Source organism: Agelaius phoeniceus, chromosome 7 (genome assembly GCF_051311805.1).
Source record: "Agelaius phoeniceus isolate bAgePho1 chromosome 7, bAgePho1.hap1, whole genome shotgun sequence".
NCBI lineage: Eukaryota > Metazoa > Chordata > Aves > Passeriformes > Icteridae > Agelaius > Agelaius phoeniceus.
The window spans coordinates 33577541-33596851 of NC_135271.1; positions in this window are offsets into that span (position 1 = coordinate 33577541).

The following is a 19311-nucleotide window of genomic DNA, read 5'->3' on the forward strand; positions in this document are numbered from 1 at the left end:
AACCAGTTTTAGAAGTTATTCCTGTTATTAACATTTTTTCCAATTGACCTCTTTTTCCTACATTTTCTTCAACACATAAAATTTTTATTTATTAAAGCATTAGCTTTTTACTGAAATACATAGATTTTTATAAAATGAAAAATGTGAAATCTATATTGATAAATTATAAAATGGAAACAAAAAAGGGGAAGTGGGTCAATCTTGAACTCTATTAAATGGAAAGAGCTTTAAAATTTCAGACCACATGCATTTTGACATATAAATATCAACATACCATTAGTGGAAAGTTCACTGTATAGACTTCCAAGATTAGCAAACAAAAGAAACAATAACCTTTTTGTTCCTCTTAATTTCTTTTTTTTTTAAGCTAAACTTACCTTTTCTTGCATCTGAAGTAGTTTTGAATGCTTAGAGATGGGCAAGCTGTAGTCAGTTTGCATTTAAGTTGTAGAGTGCACTGTGAATCTGATAATAAATTATTTAAAGGAAAATTGCTTCCATTTACAGGAGATCTTAGGAATCTGGTGAATATAAAGAGCATTTTAAAGTCTCTATTCATTCTCAGCAAAGGCTTTTGTGTCGAAATGTTGATTCTCTGTTCTTCTATATCTATTCTATTAATGGTTTACTAAGCAGTGTAAAGGAAGGTATTTTCTTTCTTAAAGCCCACTCAAACACATCAGAATAACTTCCTGAAAGCAATACACATTTACTTTCAAACAGGGAATATTTCCCTTAAAAGATACTTTAATAATTTTCCTAGTAATTACCAAGCTTTTAGGAAAAAATATTCAAATAATCCCCAGGGTTCACACAGCCTTTTTAACAAGGATACCTGGACACCTTCTTATTTTTAAATACTTCTATTTTACTAAGAGGAAATAGAGCCTCACAGAAACATAAGTGGCTTTTGGCTTCATTGGCTGCAGACTGCCAAGTGCACTTCTGTCAAATCCAAGTCAACATCTTAAAAGGCCAGGAAAAAGCTGCAATGCAAGAATGAGGATGCACAGCAACACAACCCCTCTCCCCACATTCTGCATTGTGTGCTCTGTTGGTAAACTTTAGATATGTGGGGCTGCATCTTCTTCGTCCATGCCACACCATCTTTCTCCTTCTAAAGGCAGTGGTTATCCTAAGCAGTGTCCTGCTCCACAGAGGCAGAAGAGCTTTTGGCACAAAGGTGACAGGCAGACCTCACAGTATACACACAGGTTACCATATAAAGGAATTAACTCAGCCTGTTTCTTGTATTCATAACACTTCTTTATCAGTAATTACACGAGGAGGACTGAGATCTGTTCCTACAGTGTTGCTTTCTGTTCTGCCATGTTATTCAGAAATAACAATTTCCCAACAAAATATTAGATGGCAAAGTCCATCTAAAAACTTAACTTTATATTATCCCTCCTTCATTCTTGAAATACAAGAAAACAGAGCAAGCTTCTTCTGAACTATCAGAACATGCATGGCTACAGAACCTCTGCTCAGGTGCTTCTGTGCTCAGAGGCCCAGGGCAGTTGGAGTTAGAACAGTTCCAGACAATGAAAAAATAAACTTCCACCAGGAGAACAATTTATGTCTTCTAGAGGACTGTCATCATCAAAAGCACATGACACATTCAACTTCATTACTGGGTAAATGTGATTTCTAATCAGTTTTGCATGTATTGCACAAATATACCCGCGCTCTAGCAAATCTTAGGGCTTTCTGTTCACTTAATCATCACGCATCTCATGACATATATTATTCTGCCTGAAACATACATTATTTGAACTAATGTTCTATGGAGAAAGAGTCAGTCACAGACTTCTTTAGATTAAAACTCAAACATTTGTGGTTTACACCTGTATGAATGTTTTTATTTTTGTTTTCAAGGCTACAAGCGGTTAATTCTATGTTATGGATAACCAAGACCACTGAATTATTACTTATTATCTGTAAGAACTAGTCAAATAAAAAATGTCCATTACTGTAATCAGTTATTATATTCCACATCAATCACCAAGCAAACTACTAAACATTTGTCCCTGTTCCATAAATTTTCTGTACATAATAGTCACCAAACAAAAACAGAATCAAGATCTGTTTCTGAAAACCTCAGATAAATTATCCATAAATATTTGTTTTATTAACCAACTCTATTACCTGTCATGTCTCCCAGCAGATGTTAAGTATTCCCCTAACTCCTTTCCTAAGTAAATTAATATCTGGTTACACACTTTTTTGTGTGTGTGCCACAGTAATATGATTTTAACCTCACTTTCTTACCTGTGGTCAGGTATCAGTTCAGAGTAAATGATGTCCAGTCACAAGTCTTTACTGTCATCCAAATAAAGTTTCTCCAACCATGACCAAAGTATATATTTTTTCTTTCCTTAGTTCTCTTCCAGCTTCATTCAGATTAAAAATACTCTGTATTATGCCTTGTAAGGTAAAAAAAAAAAAAAAACAAACCAAAACTAAAAACAGAAAATGCCTAATCTGTTTAATTAATTTCTGTCTGATGAATTATCCACTTTCTCCGCTCAAAAGTGTTTAAATGTGTTTTCTAACCAGTAGTATGGGTATCTTATATGCTGATCTTTAAAGAGAATATCCTAAAATCTATTTTCAAGCCTAAGACAATCAGAGCTGGGTTGAGTTAGCTCAGGATATTTCCAACTCCTAACCTTGGCAGCATCTCTTTGCCCTATTGGAGTGCCTATACAGGCAGAAAGACTTCATCATTTCCCATAAATACATGGGTATTTTTATTCCTTCTAAAAGAATATGAAACCTTCTTTTTTAAGTAATTGGTAGAAGAAACAAGTGTTTCTAGTTTCAACACTTACCCTAAACAGCTACAGCAACTCAGGGACTCAGAGAAACAGGAGGACAGGTGATGACATTTCCTGTTCTTGAAGTGCGGCAGAGGTGACCCTCTGTTGGGCTGGTAATGGCAGGGTTCCCCCAGTGCTTTACTCAGATTTCTTAAGTAGCATCATTATTTTAAGTGTACATAATTTGGGTTCCTGCTAAAATAGAAAGTTTTTTCCTCTACCAATTCTTTTTCTGGGTTGATTTCAACCTGAGCTGTGAGTACATGAACACTTGCTCTGGCATACGGGAGTAGGCGGCACAGGAGCAAAACAAGAAGACAGAGATGGGAAAGGGTGGACTTTTTGGAAACATATATCATTAGTGCCAGCTTCTGAAGCTGTGATGTTAAAGTCAGCACCCTAATGCAGTGGAATCATCTCTTAAAACTACTAGATAAGATGTCAACAAACTCAATAACTGAGATTTTTTTTAGCTATCACAATAAGGAAACACTTCTGCTGATTTATGAAGAATGAGGCACTAAAGTCCTGTTAGATAATTCCAAAATCTGATGGCCATGCAAAAAGTCTAAACTTGTTTTGCCTTAATCAAAAACTGGATATTATGATGGGACTGTTCTAATGATCTAAGTGGAATCACTTATAGAATCATATAATCATTAAGGCTGAAAATACCTGTAAGATCATTGAGTCCAAACAACATGGAAACTGCTGTGTTTCAGTGTCAATACAGTCACAGATTTCTATCTTCTGCTGCTTTATATAGGGGGTGTATTCCTATGTATTTTAGTCCACCAACTTGTTTTAGTGCCTTTCTTAAGGTCAATATAAGCTTTCATGTGGTCATATTTCCCAAGTTTTATTTTTCAATAAAATTTAAAGAATTTAGCCAGATATCTGAATAACACAAAATGGTATAGCCCTGACCTGATGAAATCAGCACATTTCTGATCTTTTATTCCAGAGACAGATGCACTTTATAAAAACATTCTTTAAATCTCCTGTGACGCTTAGGGATTTAATATAGAAAGAAATAGATTTGCCATCAAATTGAGGGGCCATAGAAGTGAAAAAAGCATGAATAATGCTTATAATCCCTTCATATCCTTAATTGGCCACAATTTTCAATTACTGTTTTTATTCTTGGATGTTTCAGTGATATCTGACACGACTGAATAACAGTGAATTGCTCAGAACTTATGCCAAGCAGATACAAAGTGCCATTAATTTGCTTACCTGAGGTTCGTTCATGAGGTTCGTTCTGGCAATTTTTATTCTTTTTTTTCCCCATAGTCTTTGCATGTATCCAGGGAATTACCATTTTGTTAATTGTTATCCATTGTTTCTACGCTCCCTCTGTGTGAAACAGTCAAATTGCACAGTTTAGATTTCACTTATTCAATTGCCCCATTTTGATCAAAGTTGAAGTCTTTATTTTGCTTATATTTTTAACCTAAAGTTAGCTAATATTTAACTCTACAGGTCGGGTAAAACTATCCTGTTTAATGTTCTCTCACTATGACAAAGTTCAGATGATAATTAGGGAACAGGCATTTACAAGGTGTGTCATATTTATAGTCCGCTTTGCAATTTACCATAGTATTTTCATAATGGTTGGCATGATTTAACTGGCAGCTCTTTGTAAACTCACAGTTATCTAACTGAAATTGAGTATTTTATCCATTTCTTTAAAAATGAAGCATGATTGATGTCACAGAATATTTTCATACATGTAATGCTACTCTTTATCTAGAAATGTGTAACAATACCTTTCCAAATTCTTGCCTATTTAAATACCAAATTATTTCTTTATTCAGAAATAAATTTTAGAAAAATAACTATTTTCTCATTTGCCGTATGATAATGTGAATCAAGAACCAAAGCAGTACTAACATAAAGAGAAGAAATTTGGGTCATACATAAATATACAGCAACAAATACCTGAAAATTTAATTTATGTTCATCCAAGTAAATAGTAGAAATAACCTGGCTATCCCTATCAGCTTTCTGGGTTGTTTTTTTTTTCCATTGGCAGTTTACATAATGAAAATAATGACATTAAATCTAAAATGTACACATCCTACAGAGCCACACCCTTTTTCATGCTGCCATTTCACAGAATCACAAAATATGCTGAGTTGGACAGGACCCACATGGATCATTGATTTGTACTCCCTGCCCTGCCCAGCACCATTGCCAAGTGTCACACCATGTGCCCAAGAGCATTGCCCAAACACTTCCTGAACGCCGTCAGTTTTAGGCCCCTCTCTTCTAGAAAGACACTGAGATTCTGGAGCTTGTCCATAAAAAGGCAGCAAGTTGCTCCAGAAGAGTTTAATGTTCGATATTGTGAAAACTTTCTGCACTGAAGAAATTGTCAGGCATTGGAATGGGCTGGCAAAGGATGGGGTTGAGTCACCATCCCTGGAGGCATTTAAAGGACATGTGGTTGTACCACTTAGAGACATGATTTAATGGTGAACTTGGCAGGTTAACAGCTGGATTCCATGATCTTAAAAGGTTTTTTTCCAAACTAAATGATTCTATGATTTTAAGATTAATTTAAAATCAAATTCTTCACATATGCTATTTATTCATTCCTATTTCTTTCTAATGCCTTTGGTTGGTGACTGACTGAATTGGCAATAGCCTTGCTTTAAAGTGTAGATATTAGGTACTTCATTTCGAAGTGCTAAATTATCTCTGCTTGGTTTCTTTTCAGATTCCTGGGTACGTGCCATTTAAAAATGTAAACACCCAGCAGACATGATGTAAACATGCAAAGATTTTAGTCAACACACTGGTTGGATTCCTCTCACATTAGCAAGGACAGCACAGACAACTACCAGCCCCAGGTGTTTAGATCTTTTAAAATCTGTAACACATACGCAGGAAAACTATGTTTCTCTTTAAATAAACATTTTCTATTAGAGATTTCTTACCCAGACTTGCATAACACATTTATTTCCCTGGGTCATTTTCCATTTTACAGCAAATAGATTATAGACAGAACATAGCAATCTGACAGCAGCTTTTCCCTCCATCAATAGCATTTCTATTTAAAGAAGAGGATTCAAAATCAGTACTAAAGGTACATGCTCTCTTTTCTAAAGGGAGTCAGTGTACCTGTACATAATTCATCACTTCTGTTAGTTTAGTAAGGCCGAGCTTAAAAATCAGGGAAAACCTGGCACTAAGTCTTTTCTTTAAATGCTCTGCAGGTGAGAGTTCATATCTTCAACTAAAGCCAGCTTTATTCTCTGACCATATTACATGTCTACAGGAATGCTGTGGGCACCAACACTGTTGGTTTAATTGGTATCCAAGGAGAGAGTCATCCCTACTGTACCTTGAGAATACAAGGATATTCCATTACATTCCACTTTCTTATTCTCCCACTTTGTCCTTGTGTTCTCTGATTAAAAAAAAAAAAACAAAAAACTCAGTTAAACTGGTTAACAGGTATGGCCACATAGATAACAGTATGACAGCAAATTAATCAAGCATGAGCTGGTATCAAACTCAGAAAATGAAGGAAACTTTTATGAGAAAGTAAATTTTCATCCAATCATCCAATGAAATTGAAGAATGAGTATATAAATCTCAAAAAGCTACCATCACACCTGGCTAATGCTATTATGCAGTTTTCTGCTGCTTCTCAGTGTGAGAATACAGAAACCTGCTACAGTTGCTAACTTGTGAAACAGAGACTTACCATAAAACACATATAAAGTTTAATAACTAACATAAATATGCTGGAGTGCAACTCAATTTCCCTGATAAGACTTCATATTCTGCTTCCTGACATTCTTGACTGATTGATTAAAACAATGCAGCCTTCACACTATTTTAAGAGTTAAGCTTAAATGAATAGCCTGGCAGAGCCATGATCCATGGCCTTCAGTACCTGCCACAGGCTTTCATGGATGATTTCTGATGAACGCAGCCCAGAGTAAACACACTCTTGTAGATTGCCTGTTCCTGTGATCATAATTATAGGTACACTCTCTTTCAAGGATTAGCTACTGTGTAACTTGCAGATTTTTTGCTTTCGTAACATAGTTAGCTTGGAAGCAAATACAAATATGAAAGTGACATTGTGAGCACAGGGACATTGAAGAGTCATGTGATTCTATGACCAAAAGTTGGCAGTATTTTCACCAAAAAATACTGTCATTGAGGCAGACATCTGTATCTAATTATAAGGTTAGTGGTTTGAGTTATGAAGGTAGGAGACCACCCCTGCTTCTAATAATCTACTTATTTGTTTAAAGTATTTCTAAAAGAAAATATCCCAATAGCAGCAAGTGGAACTTACACCTAATTTATAAGAAAAAAATTAAAGCAGAGTTTTCAAGTCCTATTACACATTTTAATGAGCCACTTACTGGATTCTTTCACTTTTTCTTCCATCTCCTTTTAAAGACAGAAATAGAATTCCCTTGGAAGTTTTATTTTAAAGATAGAAATAGAATTCAAATGGATTTTGCTTCATTTGCTCAACACCTAACAAACTGGTATCTAAACCCAGCTACAAAGACCCTGGATAAAACAGGGTCTTTTACCTTTAAAAGGCAAAGTTTTAGGAGCTGGGCTGGATATCAGAAATCTTGCTTTGTGTAAACTTAGCTGCCTAATTACAGCTGTAGACTGAAGGAAAACGTTTTTGCTATCTTTTTATTAACTTGGGTATGCATATGTATAAACCAGTTAACTTCTAATCCCATGGCACCTTTTTTTTTTTTCACCAGAGGATCAGGACTTTTGACTCTAATTCTGTACTATATGGCAGTACTGACTTCAGTGGAATAACCCTTCATTCAGTGAACTCTCTGGAGAGAAAGAGTATAATTAGATCCCTTAAAATTATTAGAAGTGAGAGAGGAAAACAAGCCTTAAAGTAGGTGTGTTTCCATATCGAAACGCTTTAGTAGCAGTAGGTTGCAGGGAAGTCTATTGTCATTTGCAGCCTATGTTTTAGGCCATGATTCTGCTAAAAATGCATATTTGCTGGGGATGTTGTTACTAGGGAAGTATAAGTTACTAAATATATATATATATAACTATAAAAAACAGGATAGTGTTTAATAAAAAGAATGAGAAAAAATTCCTATCAAGAAAATAATGTAAATACCTCCTATCTAAAACACAGTCTGCAAAATGTTTCATGAACACAGGCTGGAATGGTGCCTGTTAGAATCTGACTGATACAGCAACCAATGGGAAGAGAGGAAGAGGAGGGACACTTGTCCATGGAAAGTTAAGAGTTCTGGAGAGATCTATAATAGACTAAGACCCCCTAAAAAAAGTATCTCTTTCCTCTTCTTTTATAAAAGTCCAAATCCTATAATTTTCTTCTGTTTTACTGGATCACTCCCACAGTAATTTGCCTAATTGAACAAAGGAAAAAATCTTCCTTAAAAACTGAATCACTTGCTACCTTTCAGAAATTTACTGCTATTGAAGAATATCCTAAGTATACATATCTGAATCCCAGCTATCCAAAAAAATAGGAAACAGCAACTCTACAGAGACATTATATAGCATAGAGAGCAAATTATAGGTAAAATTAGCTAGCAGTTGTTAAAGATAGCAGATGTCAAGAAAGTCTTTTAATCACTAAACACAGAAGTGATTGACAAGTTGTTATTTATCCAGAAATGTAAAATTTTTAAAACTAAATAAGGTGTAAAATACAATTATTGACAGAATTGGTTATATATAATGCTAGAGATTTTTAATTGTATACATATTTTAGGCAAAAATAACTATTATTTCCCCCCCTAATCTAACTTTCTCTTGGCTTGAACTAGATGTGCTTTTAGGTAGTGATTGTCACATATCACTATCATGCTCCCAACCTTCCTGAGGTATTTTCACGTAAGAAAAGCAGATGGCATTATAGCCAGGGCACTGCTACCAGATTATCCTATGCCATGATCTGTCGCAATTGTGAACTATTTTGGAAGGATTTCAACGCTCTATAGTTTCTTAGATTCATAAATTGATAAAGTGTTCCAAGACCCACAGCTATTCACATTCTTGTGGGTTAAAAATACATGCAATATTTTTGGCTTATCATGTATGTACTACCTACTGATACCTACTGGCTTGTCTGAAATTCACCCATAAATGTGAGTGACCACCCATAAATGTGTTCAAGCAGCAAATGTAATTATATTTATATTAAACAGAATATTGATAATTCCTGTTTTTCTTTTCCTTTTCCTTTTTGACTTTCAGGAATTCTTTCTGGCAGTAAAATGTTCACTTAGAAGATCAACAGGAGAGACTAAAACATACAAAACAGAATCCTGAGGTTATTCATGTCTAAAGCAAATGACACAAACGGGACACCAATCTCAGAATCTTCTGGATGACAAAACATGGATCCCAAGTTAGTTTATGAGAACTGAGATAATTAAATTGTTCTCTTATGACTATTTATTCTTTTGAACATGATTATTCCAATCCAAATTATTCTCACATGCACACTTTGGCTAATGTTCATCCACACACCTGTCTCCTTTGAGCATTGGCTGGTGCACCTGCCTTCACTACTTCTCATGGAAACTGAACCAGAACTAAGTTAGTTTATGGTCCTTTTTTAGAATTCATCAAGAGCAGTACATAATTTTTTAAACTCTTAGATGAGGAAGGCCAAGTAAAACTATAGAAAGCAGACAGTTTTCAATTATTCCAGGTAATAAGATCTGCCTGACGCTTGTCATCTGCACGGTGATTCTACTACTCCCTAACAGATCACATTTCATATACTAATATTTAAACAAAATTAAATCAAACCCCTTGAGTCTTTACTTCTATAGCAGTTATTCAAATTATTCTGTTCACCTGACTACTGAAAAGGCAAACATGTCAGTGCTGAGGATAGAGAGATACAATAAAGAGGAAGAGGGAAATCTGGTAACCAAGCAATGTAGTCATGAGCTTGCATCTGTGAGAAGGATCAGCAAAGTTCCTGCGCTATGCCAGCACAAGGGAGCAGTGGAAGAAATTAAAGTCTTATCCCTGAACTTAAAGAAATAATTATAGAACTGGAAGTACTTTATGGCAGATTAACAAATATTACTAGAAGACATTGAACTCTCATGAGAGAAAAGCAGCACTGATGCAAAGTAGCTCTGAGAGTCAGGGTAAATGCCGCTTCTGTTCAGATAGTTAAGAAAGAAGAACAAAGGGTACAAGCAAATACTGTGTATTTATATTTAATGTTCCATCTGAAAAGGTTTCAGATATCACAGACAAGTATCCTGCAAGTATACACGTGTATGTGTGATGTCTTTTAAAATGTAAATCAATTATGTATCACTTATGGAACATCTCAAGTCTAGGGAATCCTATTCATAACACTGATGATTTCAGCTAATGGTAGAAATGGAACCACATGCTTCAGGGAGCCCTATGAGGCCAGCACATAGATATTATAGAGGGAAAGAAGTGGCATAATTAAAACCTCATCTGCATATTCTGGATAATCAGAAACCAAGTCTCAGTATATCTGAAATTATCAAACATACCATCATGGAATCATATGATAATATGATTGTGAGCAACCTCAGAAGGTGCAATGTCCTGCCTAAAACAGTGTCAGAGAAATTGTGAGACCAGGTGGTTTAGGGCATTATGTAGCTCAGTCTTGAGAATGTCCATTCCCCTAGGGAAGGGGAATGCATGGCTTTGGGCAATCATCGTGGCTAGGTGAGTTTAGCAGAGAAAGGACTACTGAAGCACTAAACAGGATTATAGTTTTGTCTTAAACTGAAGATTTATTTTGTACCCCTTACCCTCAAGGGATGTATAGCCCTAAATTGGGTTAGTTGACAAGGTCTGAAAATTGATATTTACTGTCAGATGAATCACAGCAGTCTTGAGTTTTTGGGTGCCAGTATGATGAAATCTCTATTTGAGATTATCACAAATTCTCCCTCAGTACAGTCCTCTGATTTGGAATGTTCACATCCCAAAATGTCAGTATTTCCTGGGAAAAAAAAAATCCTAAGAAAAATTAGAAATGTCTTTAGGAAATATTTTTACTCATACTCAATATGACTTTATCAGTTCATTTTTTTCATGTTAAATTGGAATAAAAACAAGGCCTATGTTTTCAGCAGTACAGTTCTGTGTCTGAATCTGCCCATGCATCTGTCAGGATGTGAAAGTCTGGAGGCAAGATTGGATAGGCAGTCATCTAAGTTGTGCATTATTGTCCCTAACCTAACACAAAAACATGGTGGATTTAAAATCTTAGATGTGCTTTCTTTCAAGCTGTTGACACAGCATATGAGGAAAATCAGTAAATGAATATTTATCTAGCTCAAACAGCATAAAAATTAATGTATGTCTCTATTGATTTTTTTTCAAGACTTGTGAAATCAGACTTTCAAAATCACCTGTGAGCAGCCTGAAGACTGAGCTAAAGCACAGTTTCTGAGTGATTGCTTTGGGTGCTACAGCATGTACAGAGGAAGTCTTCTTTGAAAAAGCATATCTGGATAGTTTGGCTATAATATTGTGAAAATAAATATAAAGTATAAAAATAGTTTAAATTATAATCATCAACCAAATTAGTATTTCTACTGTGATCTAATATGCACCTATCTTAAATAACTGAACAAAGGATGATAAAAAGAAAAATGCAAAATAAATGAATGTGTTATGATGAGATAATCTTGCTACTTCTGAATATGTATTTTAGCATAGCAGTGGTTTTATTACTCTTTACTGGCAGAAAAGTTGACTTTAACCTGCAGTTATTATTCATCCTGCCAAATAAATTGAACTGTATGGAAGACAAGTGCTGGAAAAGTAAACTGAAAATATATCTTATTCGTATTGCAACCAAATAGACATAATGGTAGAGATCGGAAATACAGGAGAGATTATTTAAATAAATTCTATCTTAGGCAGCAGAAGACTTTCACAAAACAACATATGTCATTTGATTATCTCTCTCTGTCATCACAGACAATGAGCAAAACTCTCACTTGTAAAATACCTGCCGTTCATATTTCATATTGGCTTCAGCAGGGTTATTGAATACAGTACTTAGCACTGATGAAAAATCTCCCCATTCATTTGCAGCTGTATTGATACAACTCTGGAGATGTTAGCTCCAGACAGGCACCTGGATTTGTATATTTAGCCTATAATGCATGTATTCTACCTGCACAGACAGCTCACACTACTTTTGAGAAGGAAAATGCTGTTTCAGGATATGAGCATCTCTTCAAATGAATATAGACAAATGCCAATTTTTGTCATATAATTAGACATGACCTCATGCTATGGTATTAGGAAAGAAGAGTGGAATTTATTGAAAAAGAAATGTGTGAACTGGATATTTGCTGATTATTTTTGACAGCAATGTGAACAAAAGCACTGATAAGTACACTGTCAGGAAGAATAAGTCTATACAATTCTGGACTCTACACAGTTACAGAGAAATATTATTACTGTGAGAATAATACTGAAAAATAAATGTGGAAAAATACAGTTGTAGGGAGAAAATATACATGGCAGGTGGAGAAAGCTTCGCCTACAGAACTGAGTGTTAGAATATGCTAATAATAAAATCGTTAATGACTAAGTGAGCACAGTGTAGAAACTGCAGTTACTTTATTTAGATGAAGTGACTGTGTAAAATATGTTAACAGAATGCAGAAAGAGCAAAGAAAGTATGAAACACTAAAAAATTAACATAGAAACACAATGTACTACTATTGAGATATTTAGGAAAATTAAATTCACCTTGATCAAGATCGTATGGAGCCATTGACACTAAAGCCTCATACTGTTTTTGGTAGGGTTTATTTCTTACGAGTGAAATAGGAATTTATTAGCTTTACTGTGTTCTGGGACATATATACAAATTTCTCAAGTTTACTGCAGTCTGACTGAGGTCTACAAGGTCTTTGGGGATATATAACATACATTCTTAGGAACAGCAAAAATATTCTCAAGCTGAAATACACATTTGAAATTGTATTTAAAGTTGATGGAAATTATTTTTCCCCCTAAAATGTTTCAATTTATATTTAATTTTGGCTCTAAAGTTCAGTGCATGTTATAATTTCTGGCCAGTTTCAGGTCAGTTTCTGGTCCATTTGTACTTCCATCTCCCTGTTCCTTCTATTCCTCTGCCTTTGAGGCTGAAAAGCACAAACTGACTATACCTAGTAGATATAGTAGTAGTATTGTAGTCAAACAGGGAAGACAGAAATTTGAAAACAATAGGAAACATGACATAAAGGGAAAAAGGGAACAAAATTTATCCAAAATCATAACGTATAAGATCAGCCCAAGGAAAGGGAACAAAACAAACCCTATATTTATCTATTGAGATAATTTAAAAAAAAATCTTATATTTTTTGTACTACCAGGATACCGGTGTCCAAAAAGAACCACTTACACGCTTCAAAACTATATTTTATTCATCTTAATATTTATCTGTGCTGGAAAGATATTTGTATATGATTTGTATATGTATATGGACTCTTTGAGAGCACATCCAATCTGATACTGTCCAAAGCAGAAAAAAGGTCTCACTGCCTCCTGGCCACTCTCAAGAAAAATGTTACCATGAACCAAGTTCAGAGCAGCTGCTGTCCTTTTTCTCCCCTACAGCTGCTCAGCATCGCCACACTGCCTTTTGCTGCAGGGCAGAGGAAAGGAAAAGAGGAGTTCTGGCTATTTACTGCTTGCTAAACTAGCTATGGAAATATCATCCAAGCAGGAATTCAGCTCCTATACCCTGATCTAAGGTAAAAGGCTGAAGAGTAGAAACAATCTTCTTCATCTTGTGACCTCTCTGAAGTTAACTCCACCAGCAGAGAGGGTTATCTACAAAACTGGTTCAGAACAGTAATTTCGTTTTGTGAAAGAATTTGATATGGCCCATTTTTATTATTATTGTTTGGAAATGAAACCATTTTAAAAATATGAAAAGAAATTGTGCAAGCACAGAATGTGCTGGGTCCTAGCTGAGGCTGCCTTCCCCTGAGGACACACAACACAGAACCCTGCTGCAGCTAAACTAGGAGGAACTTCAGGCAAAACCAGCAACCTTGTAACCTCAGGAAGGTCTAGGCCATTGCTGTACTTTTCATTGGCTTTAGGGTGAGAGCTGGAATTTGCTAAAAATCTGATCCAAATGCAAGGTGCACTCTCTCATTATTATTGATAAAAATACATTCAGAATATGCAGATGTAGAAGAAGGAATTCTAACCACAGTTTATTCAAGGGAGAAGCTAAGAAAAGGAATGTGCCTCACCTGACAGATGGCAGTCCTAACACTTAATATGAGAATGCACTGTGGAGAAGGCAACTGGAATTGGTACAAAGATAATCAATTTTAGAAATGCATGGATCTAGTTCAATTAGTAACTTACAGACAATAACTTAATTTTTCATGCTTTAGCAATGAATTTTTTCCCTTTCCTAGCTTATATGATATTTTCTAGGCATATACTTCTAAAGAGATTAAAACTTAAGATTTTTCATATAATAAGCATAGCCGTTCTTACACGAATTTGCACAAACTAATATTAAAAAAGATCATACCTGGTATATGTTTTAATGGAAGACAAATTATGGAGAATGCATATATTTATCTTCAATCACATTTCCCTGTGGTACAGAATTACTCACAATTATATGGAGCAAGGTACTAGATTTGTACACCATTAAAATTCTTCCATATATGGTAAAAGGAAACAAATAAATTAATAGAAATATGTTCCATGTCTTTCCTAATTACAATCATCATTCTTTATGGACTGACAGCTGTCAGAATCATAGAGTCATAGCACTGTAATCTAGCTAGAAAATCTTGCAGAGGAACAGCCCATGCTGGGATCATTCCTGATGCTCTAAATTGGCCAGAGAAGGTCAGCACAGAATAGCCTGAAGTGCCTGTTCCAGGCCAAGAACTTAGGGAAACACAGCATGCATCTAAATGCTGTAACCCCCAAGGCAAGAGCCCACACCAAAACTGTGGCTTAATATGAGGGAATGAAGCCCTGTGGTGAGACAGAGAGATATTGAAAGAGTCTCTCAGAGGAAGAAGTGCAAGCCTCATTGCTTGAATAATTTAAATCCTAAATGAATAATACAAATGCAAATATACTAAAGGGAACTATCCACTGGCAGGGCCTTGAGTAAATGGATATATTGATGGTTTTTGTAATTCTCTTTTCATACCTGTACCTGCTAATTCCAAAATGATCCTAACTCATGAGGTTCTGAATACCTAAGCATTCTAATGTAGCACATAATAATAACAATGGATACTGTAGGATAACTAACTTTTTGTGAATCCTTACAGAAAAAGTAAAGTTGCTTGCTGTCTTACTCTTTTCCCATGTGACGGTACCTTTAATAGACTAGGAAATTTAGCACACGTAAGTTCTGCCTTATGGATTTTGCATTTATAATTCAAATTCTTGTCATCAAATTACTGTCTCAGAGTGAATTACATGTAAAATATACATTGAATGAAATCCAAAATATAACTTTTTTTTATTACTAATTAAACTAGCTATAAAATTAAATAGAAATTTTTAATCATTTTTTAGACTGTAATTTCATGCAGACACTTCTTTTGTCATCCTAAAAACCTGATAGTCTTTCCTCCCATGTATATATCTGAAGTCCTGAATACTAATAAGACCCATATGCAGACACAATGATGACGAACGCCTTAAGGCCAAATATAATAATTGCCTCTGTGTAATCCCATTGGCTTTAGTGGTCTTGCCAGGAATAGGAGCCTTTATTTTAGATGGAAAAAGTGAAACACAAAATAACCATAATCAGATCTAATTCAAGATGAATTTTGTAACACCAATAATGAAGCATTCCCATTTTTCTGTGTAGACCATGTGGCTTTAGGATTAAGAATGACCTGGTGTCCAAGGCATCAGCACAGTGCAAGAAAATACAAAGTATTGCTTGAAGAAGCCAGCTCTGGCAGCAGCAATTGCTACCACACTCACCTAGTGCCTTTCTCAGTAGCATCAGCAGAGATTTGCTAATTCGACGCTCATGATGTTCAAGTAGTTGATTTCTATCTTCTCCAACAGAAGTAATTTGGCAGTCTGCTGTCCCCAGCAACTGCATACTTTGCCTGAGCCTCAAGCACAGAGAGTTATAATCTAAATGATGATCATTACTATTGTGAAGGACTAAAACAAAATCTAGAGCTATAACTTGAAGTTCTGGAAAGACATAAATGAGTAAAGAGATGAGAAAACAAGACTGATATAAACTAAAGGTGATAATAAAAGACATTCACCTGTCAGAGAATCACAAATTCTATCTTAGCCTAAAATGGGATTAAAAATAAAGTCACAATATTGCTTTTGACAGCTCTGAAGACAATTCCAGCCTTATTTAAAATTGTAAGCATATGTAACATAAGTGGATGAAGAAAGAAAGAAAGAAAGAAAGAAAGAAAGAAAGAAAGAAAGAAAGAAAGAAAGAAAGAAAGAAAGAAAGAAAGAAAGAAAGAAAGAAAGAAGAAAGAAAGAACTATGAAGAACTAACCATATTTTGCTCCAGTACAAAAAGTGTTTATTCAAATAGGAATGCACTTAAACTTCTGTGTACAGGAGGGCAAACATAAGACTTTGAAAAGTCAAATATGATAGGAATGCTGGACTAAATCTGAGTCCTGTTGTTTGGGGATTTTTTTCCCACCAAAAATATGATGGCAAATATGATTAGAGCCATTTCCCCAGAGCCATCTTTTCCTGACAATACCAGGTTTAACTGCTAACTGCCAAGGTGTGGCAACACATTAGTAATACATCTTTAAGCATATAGTCCTCAAAATTTACTTAAGGAACTTGAGAAGTATTTAAAATTCCAGTGAAAACTTTGTAACCACCATTTCAAAATCAGCTGCTCTCCTTGAGGCCAGGAAATGCCAAATACAGTTCTGCTGAGGAGCAGCCGTGCTCAGGAGAGCTGTCCTTGGGCTGTGGCGAGGGTGGCGCTGCAAGGACCAGTGCCACAAGAGGGCAGAGGACACGGCATCGGCCATGCAGGATGGGCTTCAGCTCCGGAGACACCCTCCCTCCGTATTTCGGTCCTTGCAAAGTTAGAAACTGTACAGCTTTATAGATGAAACACATATCTCTATGGCATACTCCATTTCTCTAATCACAGTAGAGACGCATATTTATAATGAATTCAAACTTTCCCACTTGCATGCATGTTTTCCCAATCAAATGCAAATTCTTCCACATTACTTTGTGCTTGCTTGTTGTTAGCTGTCCAATTTTAATATATTTTCCTCTCACACTTCTTTGCTTTCTTGCTACAGAAAATTATCAAGCAATAAGCACAACGAGCATTAAGCACTCCAGGAGCAATAGATCATCTACAAGACTGCAGGAGTGCAAATCACCACAACAAAAGATTTTCTGATGTCACCTATTGCTCCTGTAGTTATTACAACCCATCATTCTTGTGAATTCATTCCCTTCTAAAAATCACATCTCAGATCTTGTCTTTCAGCAGCAGTTATCTCTCTTTCACTGGAGTTATCTTGATCAGTTCTTAACCAACCAACCAAGGTGGATAAAAAGGGGGGAAAAAGAGGACTATAATATACATTCATAATATTATAATCAACATCAAAGTTCAAGCTACCACTGGGAGACAGAACAAAAAAATTTTCCCAGAATCATGGAGTTCTGGTGCCTTCAGTTTTCAGGCAAGCATAGTGCCACTCTCAAATTTAACATAAAGCTGGGGCTTCAGCTTTTGAATTCTTAAATGAAATTTCTTTTGAAATTTGAATTCTTAAATGTATTTTTTTTTCTTGTTTTCTTTCCAGACAGGCATCTAAAGCACTGGACTCTGGACCCTACTAGCCTGTAGTTGATCTTGTTTGCTACTAATTGTTCAATACTAGAAGCAAACGCTGATTGTTCCATAAAGTTTTATTGTGATTGTTCCATAAAGTTTTATTGTGATTATTTTCTGTTGCTGTTACAGATATATCAAAGTGATGTTTTTAATGTAAAAATGAGAATTATGTCACTGCTGGCCATTATGACTTAACAAGATGTTAGGTATTATAGAAAGTGTTAAAATAAGTATGTTCCTCTTCACTCTTTCTACTACTGTGTTTGGGAACATTAATACATTTTCAGAGAAATATATGTTTTTCATAAAGACAAAGAGCAATAAGAGAAAAATTGAACTTGAAGGCTCATCCACTATCCAAAGAAAAATATTCAAAAATACTTTAAGAGATTTTTTTTCTAATGTTTATCAGAGTCAAAAAAATGAGTTCTCCAAATATTATTACAAAAACATATATGGATGTTTTTCTTTTGATTCATACCTTTGTATATAGAGATTTTAACATTTGTTTCTGCAAATAAGCAATGCTCACTTCCTAAAATTGATTACATATCTGATTATATATCCCTTAATGTAGCCTAGGCTTTGTAATTAGTATACAGTCAATTAATATGAAGCCATCTTAATACAGTTTATGTATATATAAATTTTATTTTCAGACACCATTCACACTTGTGTAAATCCAGGATGATTCCGCTGAGATTAAATTAAATTAGTCCTGAAATGCACCCTCATACTCAAGAGACTGTGCCCCACCTCTGAGAAATATAGAGGATGACACACGGTAACAGTGACACAAAGGGCCACACCTCTGAAAAGCTCACAGGAATAGGGAAACACCTGTTTGTGCTGCGGAAGAACAGGTGGGAAGCGGTGGTTTGCCGGCTCAATATCCTGTGCTTGAGATTACAAAGAACGGTGCTCAGGTGCCTCTCTCTTTTTGCCCTATGAGTTTATTAAGAAGCCGTCGGTGCTTTGCACTACCCTAGAGATGCCTTTCCAGCATCGCATGGCTGCCCCCATCTCCCTCCCCGTGTCACCTCGCCGAGCCGTGCCGAACGCACACCGTTTTGCCTGCTGGGTAGGGCAGGAAGCCTTAATTACAGCCTGAAAATAATACCCGCTTCCCCCGGGAGCCTCCCTAGCTATTCCTGTGGGATGGGAGAAGCTGAGAGGAGCCAGGTGGGGGGAGGCTGGCGCTCCCCAGGCCTGAGCGCGGGCAGCGGTGCCTCCGTGCGCGCCGGCGAGGCGGCCCCAGCACCACGGCCAGCTCCGAGCGGCCGCCGCGCCCCGACGCGGCCCCGGCCCCGGGGCGGAGCGCGGTCCCGGGCAGCCGCTCAGCGGCGGGGCGGCCTCGGCACCCGCTCGGTGCCGCCGCGGGCCGGGCGAGGGCTCCGTGCCGAGCTGAGCCCCCGCACCCGCGGGACCCGGAGCGCCCTCCGCGCCGCTCGCTCGGCCCCGAACGGGGTCTGGCACCTGCTCGGCAGCCCGGGAGCGGCGTTCGGCGCCGGGGGAATCCCCCTTCCTCCCAAGAGGGGGTCGTGTGGCGAGGGGAAGCCCTCGCCTGGGTCACGCTGCGTAGGAGGCGGCAATCCC